Raw genomic sequence first — 8,417 nt, 5'->3', positions numbered from 1 at the left:
ATTACATATATAGACATTGGTCTATAAATAGAATGTATATGTTAATTTTAAACCTTTTTTTTTTTTTTTTTTTTTTTTGAGACAGAGTCTCACTCTGTGGCCCAGGCTGGAGTGCAGTGGCACGAGCTCAAGCTCACTGCACTCTGCCTCCCGGGTCCTTGTTCAAGCAATTTTCTTGCCTCAGTCTCCTGAGTAGCTGGGATTACAGGCATGTGCCACCATGCCCAGCTAAGTTTTGTATTTTTAGTAGAGACCGGGTTTCACCATGTTGACCATGCTGGTCTTGAACTCCTGACCTCATGATCCACCTGCCTTGGCCTTCCAAAGTGCTGGGATTACAGGTGTGAGGCACTGTGCTCAGTCAAAAGTGAAATTTTATAAGAAATATTTTAATTCAATATTCCCAAAAGTGTTGTACAACATTAAAACAAAAGATAAAATTCTCAGAAGCAAAATAGAAAAATGTAATGATTTTAATTAAATAGTTTTAGTGACATAATTTATGTTAAAATCTTCGACATCATAGCCTAGTTACTCACCCAAGTATTTTATTACACTCTAGATGAATCACATAAAACGTATAATATTACTATATAATCATATGTATTATATATAATTACATAATATATGAAATAGGAAGTTTAAAATATATAATAGTTAAAATAATAACATAAAATACTATAATAAAAACTTTTTTTCAACTTTTATTTTAGGTACAGGTCATGCATGTGCAGGTTTGATACGTAGGTATTATATATTGCAACCAGGTGGTGAGTATAGTGCCTAATGCTGTAGTATGAGGTAATTTTTCTTTTTTTTTTTTTGTTTCTGTTTTTTGTTTTTACTTTTTTTTATTATTATTATACTTTAAGTTCTAGGGTACATGTGCATAACGTGCAGGTTTGTTACATATGTATACTTATGCCATGTTGGTGTGCTGCACACATCAACTCGTCAGCACCCATCAATTCATCATTTATATCATATATAACTCCCCAATGCAATCCCTCCCTCCTCCCCCCTCCCCATGATAGGCCCCAGTGTGTGATGTTCCCCTTCCCCAGTCCAAGTGATCCCATTGTTCAGTTCCCATCTATGAGTGAGAACATGCGGTGTTTGGTTTTCTCTTCCTGTGATAGTTTGCTAAGAATGATGGTTTCCAGCTGCATCCATGTCCCTACAAAGGACGCAAACTCACCCTTTTTGATGGCTGCATAGTATTCCATGGTGTATATATGCCACATTTTCTTAATCCAGTCTGTCACAGATGGACATTTGGGTTGATTCCAAGTCTTTGCTATTGTGAATAGTGCCGCAATAAACATACGTGTGCATGTGTCTTTGTAGTAGAGTAATTTATAATCCTTTGGGTATATACCCAGTAGTGGGATGGCTGGGTCATATGGTACATCTAGTTCTAGATCCTTGAGGAATCGCCATACTGTTTTCCATAATGGTTGAACTAGTTTACAATCCCACCAACAGTGTAAAAGTGTTCCTATTTCTCCACATCCTCTCCAACACCTGTTGTTTCCTGACTTCTTAATGATTGCCATTCTAACTGGTGTGAGATGGTATCTCATTGTAGTTTTGATTTGCATTTCTTTGATGGCGAGTGATGATGAGCATTTTTTCATGTGTCTGTTGGCTGTATGGATGTCTTCTTTTGAGAAATGTCTGTTCATATCCTTTCCCCACTTTTTGATGGGGTTGTTTTTTTTTCTTGTATATTTGTTTGAGTTCTTTGTAGATTCTGGATATTGGCCCTTTGTCAGATGAGTAGGTTGCAAAACTTTTCTCCCATTCTGTAGGTTGCCTGTTTACTCTGATGGTAGTTTCTTTTGCTGTGCAAAAGCTCTTTAGTTTAATGAGATCCCATTTGTCAATTTTGGCTTTTGCTGCCATTGCTTTTGGTGTTTTAGACATGAAGTCCTTGCCCATGCCTATGTCCTGAATGGTACTACCTAGATTTTCTTCTAGGGTTTTTATGGTATTAGGTCTAACATTTAAGTCTCTAATCCATCTTGAATTAATCTTCGTATAAGAGGTAAGGAAAGGATCCAGTTTCAGCTTTCTACTTATGGCTAGCCAATTTTCCCAGCACCATTTATTAAATAGGGAATCCTTTCCCCATTTCTTGTTTGTCTCAGGTTTGTCAAAGATCAGATGGCTGTAGATGTGTGGTATTATTTCTGAGGACTCTGTTCTATTCCATTGGTCTATATCTCTGTTGTGGTACCAGTACCATGCTGTTTTGGTTACTGTAGCCTTGTAGTATAGTTTGAAGTCAGGTAGCTTAACGCCTCCAGCTTTGTCCTTTTGACTTAGGATTGTCTTGGCAATGCAGGCTCTTTTTTGGTTCCATATGAACTTTAAAGCAGTTTTTTCCAATTCTGTGAAGAAACTAATTGGTAGCTTGATGGGGATGGCATTGAATCTATAAATAACCTTGGGCAGTATGGCCATTTTCACGATATTGATTCTTCCTATCCATGAGCATGGTATGTTCTTCCATTTGTTTGTGTCCAGTATGAGGTAATTTTTCAACCCATACTCGTCTGCCTCCCTCCTCCTTATAGTAGACCACAGTGTCTGTTGTTCCCATATTTATGTCCATGTGTACTGAATGTTTAGTTTCCACTTATAAATGAGAACCTGCAGTATTTGTTTTTCTGTTCCTGCATGAATTCACTTAGGAAAATGGCCTTTTCCTTCAACCATGTTACTGCAAAAAACATAATTTCATTCTTTTTTTTTATGGCTGTGTAGTATTCCATAATGTAGGTGTACAGCATTTTCTTTATTCAATCCAGTTCTGATGGGCACCTAGGTTGATTTCATGTTGTTACTCTTGTGAATAGTGCAGTGATGAACATATAAGCATATGTGTCTTTTGGCTTAATGATCTACTTTTGTTTTGGTATATACCTAGAAATGGAATTACTGTATCAAATGCTACCTCTTTTTTAACTTCTTTGAGAAATCTCCAAACTGTTTTTCACAGTGACTGAACTAATTTAAATTTCCACCAACAGTTTATAAGCATTCCCTCTGCTCCACAGTCTTGTCCGTATCTGTTGTTTTTTGACACTTTTTGATAAAGCTATTTTGACTGGTATGAGATGGTATCACATTGTAGTTTTGATTTGCCTTTCTCTGATCATTAGTAAAAAATGTGCATTTTTTCATGTTTGTTGGCCACTTGTATGTCTTTTTTTGAGAAGTGTCTGTTCATGTCCTTTGCCCGGTTTTTAATGGGGTTCTATGGCTTTTGCTTGTTGATTTGTTTAAGTTCCTTATGGATCCTGGGTATTAGAATTTTTTCAGATGCATAGTTTTAGAATATTTTCTCCCATTCTATAGGTTGTTTGCTTATTAATAGTTTATCATGCTGTACAGAAGTTCTGCAATTGAATTAGGCCCCCCTTGCCTTTTTTTTTTCTGTTGAAATTGCTTTTGGAGAACTAGCCAAAAGTTCTTTGCCAGGGCCAGTGTCAAGAAGGGTATATTTCTTAGGTTTTCTTCTAGAATTTAGATAACTTAAGGTCTTACAGTTAAATCTTTATTTCCTCTTCAGTTAATTTTTATATGGTGAAAGGTAAGGGTCTAGTTTCATTCTTCTGCATTTGATTAGCCAGTTATCACAGCATAATTGATTAAGTAAGGTGTTCTTTCTCCATTGCATATTTTTGTCAGATTTGTCAAAGATCACTTGATGGTAAGTGAATGGCTTTATTTCTGAGTTTCCTAATCTGTTAAAGTGGTTTAGATGGCTATTTTTGTACCAATATCATGCTTTTTTGGTTACTGTAGGCTTACAATATAGTTCGAAGTTGAATAGTTTGATGTGTCCAGCTTTGTTCTTTTGGGTTACAATTGCTTTGGCTATTCAGCCTCTTTTATGGTTCCATTTAAATTTTAGAGCAGTTTTTTAAACTCTATGAATAATGACATTGCTTATTTGATAGGAATAACATTGAGTCTGTAAATTGTTTTGGACAATATGGCCAGTTTAATAATATTACTTCTTTTAATCCATGAACATGGAATGTTTTTCCATTTGCTTTTGCTGTCTCTGATTTTTCTCTTTTCTCTTTCTTTTGAGCTGGAAGTTCTTGGTAACATTTATTGACACCAAGCAGTTTATATACTTGTTTTCTTATGATTTCTTTCAACATGACGGAGTCTCGCTCTGTCGCCCAGGCTGGAGTGCAGTGGCCGGATCTCAGCTCACTGCAAGTTCCGCCTCCCGGGTTTATGCCATTCTCCTGCCTCAGCCTCCGGAGTAGCTGGGACTACAGGCGCCCGCCACCTCGCCCGGCTAGATTTTTGTATTTTTTTAGTAGAGACGGGGTTTCACCGTGTTAGCCAGGATGGTCTGGATCTCCTGACCTCGTGATCCGCCCATCTCGGCCTTCCAAAGTGCTGGGATTACAGGCTTGAGCCACCGCGCCCGGCCTCAACAATGTTTTATAGTTCTCCTTATGGAGACCTTTCACTTCCCTTGTTAGCTGTATTCCTAGGTATTTCATTTTCTTTGTGGCTATTGTAAGTGGGATTGTGTTCTTGATTCACCTCTCAGCCTGAACATTATTGAGGTATAGAACTGCTACTAATTTTTGTACAATTTAAGATATCCTGAAACCTTACTAAAATTGTTTATCAGTTCTAAAAGCCTTTTGATAGATTGTTTAGAGTTTTCTAGGCATGGAATCATATCATCAGTGAAGAGAGATAATTTGACTTTTTCTTATCCTATTTGGATGCCCTTTATTTCTTTCTCTTGCCTGATTGCCTGGGCTAGAACTTTCAGTAATATGTTAAATAGGAGTCATGAAAGTGGTTATCCTTGTCGTGTTTTAGTTCTCAAGGGGAATGGTTCCAGCATTTACCTGTTCAATATGATGTTGGCTGTGGGTCTGATGTAGATGACTCTTATTATTTTGAGGTATAGTTCTTCAATAACTACTCTTTTGAGGATTTTTACCATAAAAGGATATTGGATTTTATTGAAAGTTTTTGAAATAATCATATGATTTTTGTTTTTAATTCTCTTTCTGTGGTAAATCACATTTATTGATTTGCATATGTTGAACTAGGCTTGCATCCCAGAAGTAAAGCCTATGTTATCATGATATATTAACTTTCTGATGTGTTGCTGGATTTGGTTTGCTGGTATTTTGTTGAGGATTTTTGCATCTATGTTCTCCAGAAATATTGGCCTGAGATTTTCTCTTTGTATTGTCTCTGCTAGATTTTTGTATTACACTGATGCTGGCTTCATAAAATGAGTTAAAAAGAAGCTCTTCCTACTCACCTATTTTTGAATGATTTCAGTAGGATGGGTATAAGTTCTTCTTTCTACATGTGATGGAATTCAGCTGTCAATCCATCTAGTCCAGGGCTTTTTGTGTGTTTTCAGGTTTTTTGTTACTTATTCAATGTCAGAGATCAATTTTGGTCTATTCAAGTTTTTGATTTCTTTCTGATTCAATCTTGGTAGTTTGTATGTTTCTAGAAATGTTTCCTCTAGATTTCTAACTTGTGTGCATAGACTTGTTCACAGTAGTTTCTGAAAACCTTCTTTATTTCTGAGGAATAGACTATACTATCATCTTTGTCACTTCTGATTGTACTTATTTGGATTTTCTTTATTTTTTTCTTTGTTAATATAGCTAGCAGTCTATCAATTTTGTTTATTTTTTTCAAATAATCAATTCACGATATTACTGATCTTCAATTTATGATTTTATTGCTCCATACAGATTTTTGCATCTCAATTTTATTCATTTCCTCTCTAATTTTACTTATTTCTTTTTTTCTCATAGATTTGAGATTGTATTCTTCTTTTCAATTCTTTCCAGTTCCTTGAGGTACAAAGGTAGATTATTAATTTATATCTTTCTAACTTCATTATGAAGGCATTTAGAGCTAAAAAATTTCCTCTTAAGACTGCATTCCAAGGAGAATGGTGTGAACCCAGGAGACGGAGCTTGCAGTGAGCCAAGATTGTGCCACTGCACTCCAGGCTAAGTGGAGAGCCAGACTCCGTCTCAAAAAAAAAAAAAAAGACTGCATTTCAGAGATTTTCACAATTTGTGTACCTATTTTCACCAATAAAATAATGATTTATTTCTGCCTTAATTTCAATGTAGACTTAGCAGTTATACAGGATCTAGTTGTTTGATTTCCATATATTTGAGTCGTTTTGAGAGATCTGGTATGGATTTCTATTTTTAATTGCATTGTGATCCAAGAGTGTGCTTGATATGATTCTAATTTTTTTGATTGTATTGGGATTTGATTTATGGCCATGCATGTGCTTGATCTTGAAATATGTTCCATGTGCAGATGATAAGAATGTATATTCTGTGGTTCTTGGATAGAGAGTTCTGTAGATATATATTAGGTCTAATTGGTCAAGTCTCAAGTTTAAGTCCAAATTTTCCTTGTTAGTTTTCTGCCTCAATGATCTGTCCAATGCTGGCAACAGGACTTTGAAGTCTCCCACTATTATTGGTTATCTAAGTCTTTTTGTAGGCTGAGAAGTATTTGTATTATGAATCTGGGCACTCCAATGTTGGGTGTATATGTGTTTAAAATAGTTTAGTCTTCTTGTTGGACTGTATCTTTTATCATTATGTAATGTCTTTCTTGAAGTTTACTTCTTTGAAATCTGTTTTACCTGATATAAGAATAGCTACGGCTGCTTTTTTTTTTTTTTTTTTTTAAATGGTGTCTCACTCTGTCACCAGGCTGGAGTACAGTGGCAAGATCTCAGCTCAGTGCAACCTTCAACTTGGGGTTCATACGATTCTCCTGCCTCAGCCACCCGAGTAGGTGGCACTACAGGCACATGCCACCACACCTGGCTAATTTTTTTTTTTTTTGTATTTTTAGTAGAGACAGGGTTTTACCATGTTGACCAGGATGATCTTGATCTCTTGACCTCATGATCTGCCTGCCTCGGCCTCCCAAAGTGCTGAGATTACAAGTGGCCTATGAGTATCATTAAATATGAGATGGACCTCTTCAAGACAGCAGATTGAGACTGATTGGGTCTTTGTCTCAATCCAATGTGCCACTCTGTGCCATTAAAGTGGGGTGTTTAGCTCATTTACATTCAGGATTAGTATTGATATTTGAGATTTGCTCTTATAATTGTGTTGGTAGCTGGCTGTTATGTAGACTTGATTGTGTGATTGCTTTATAGTGCCTGTGGGCTATGTGTTTAATGGTAACAGGTGTCATTCCTTTGGTTCCATATTTAGCACTCCTTTAAAGACCTCTTATAAGACTAGTCTAGTGGAAATGTATTCCCTCAGCATTGGCTTTTCTGAGGATTTTATTTCTCCCTTATTTAATGAAGTTAGTTTGTCAGGACATAAAATTTGGGTTGGAATTTTTTTTTCTTTTAGAGTGCTGAAAATAGGCTCTCAATCACTCCTGGCTTCAAGGTTTTTCTTTTGTTAAACCTTGGTGTATCTGATGACTATATGCCTTGGGGATGGGAATCTTGTATAATATGTAACTGGGTTTCTCTGTATTTCTTGGATTTGTAGGTCAATCTTGCTAGCAAGATTAGACAAATTTTCATGAGCTATATCCCATTTATTCTCTCTTTTTCTCTCTCAGGAATGTCAATAAGGCACATATTTAGTCTCTTTACATTATCCCTTATATTTAGAAGTTTGCTCATTTTGTAAAATTCTTTTTAATTTATTTGTATATGACTGAATTGATTTGAATAAATAATCTTCAAGGTCAGAGATTCTTATCTCAGCTTGGCCTATTCTGCTTTTAATATTTACAATTGTATTCTATAATTCTGCAGTGGATATTTTAGCTCTAGAAGTTAATTTGGTTATTTCTTAAAATGACTATTCCATCATTCAGTCCTTGGATGGCTTTACTGGATTCCTTGGATTCCTTGAGATGGATTTCAACTTTCTCCTGAATTTCAATGTTTCCTTGCCATCCATCCAGACTCTGAATTCTATATTTGTCATTTCTGTCACTTCAGACTGGTTAAGAACCATTGCTGTGGAGCTAGTATACCGGTATGAAGGTAAAGGGACACTCTGGCTTTTTGAATTGCCAGAGTTCTTGTGCTGGTTGTTTTTTTATCTGAGATGATTGGTGTTCATTTAACTGTGGTGTAATTTGATTATGGTCAATTGGCTCATGTCTAGATGTTTTCACAGGTCCAAGGTTCTGTGCAGAGCTTTTATTTGTGGCTAAATTTGTGACCTTGTTTTCACAGGGATGTATATTAGCATGGTATTTTTGGTGCTTTAAAACAAATTAAATATAAAAAAAATTTTCAAATTTGTTTTACTAACTTGTGAAAATAAATGTCAGTTTTCAGACTTGCATATGTTTGCAAATTTGAAACAACAGTTACTGCTTTAACGCCT

The sequence above is a fragment of the Trachypithecus francoisi genome, unplaced genomic scaffold (assembly GCF_009764315.1).
Source record: "Trachypithecus francoisi isolate TF-2019V2 unplaced genomic scaffold, Tfra_2.0 Lachesis_group1, whole genome shotgun sequence".
NCBI lineage: Eukaryota > Metazoa > Chordata > Mammalia > Primates > Cercopithecidae > Trachypithecus > Trachypithecus francoisi.
Note: the sequence above shows the minus strand (reverse complement) of the source record.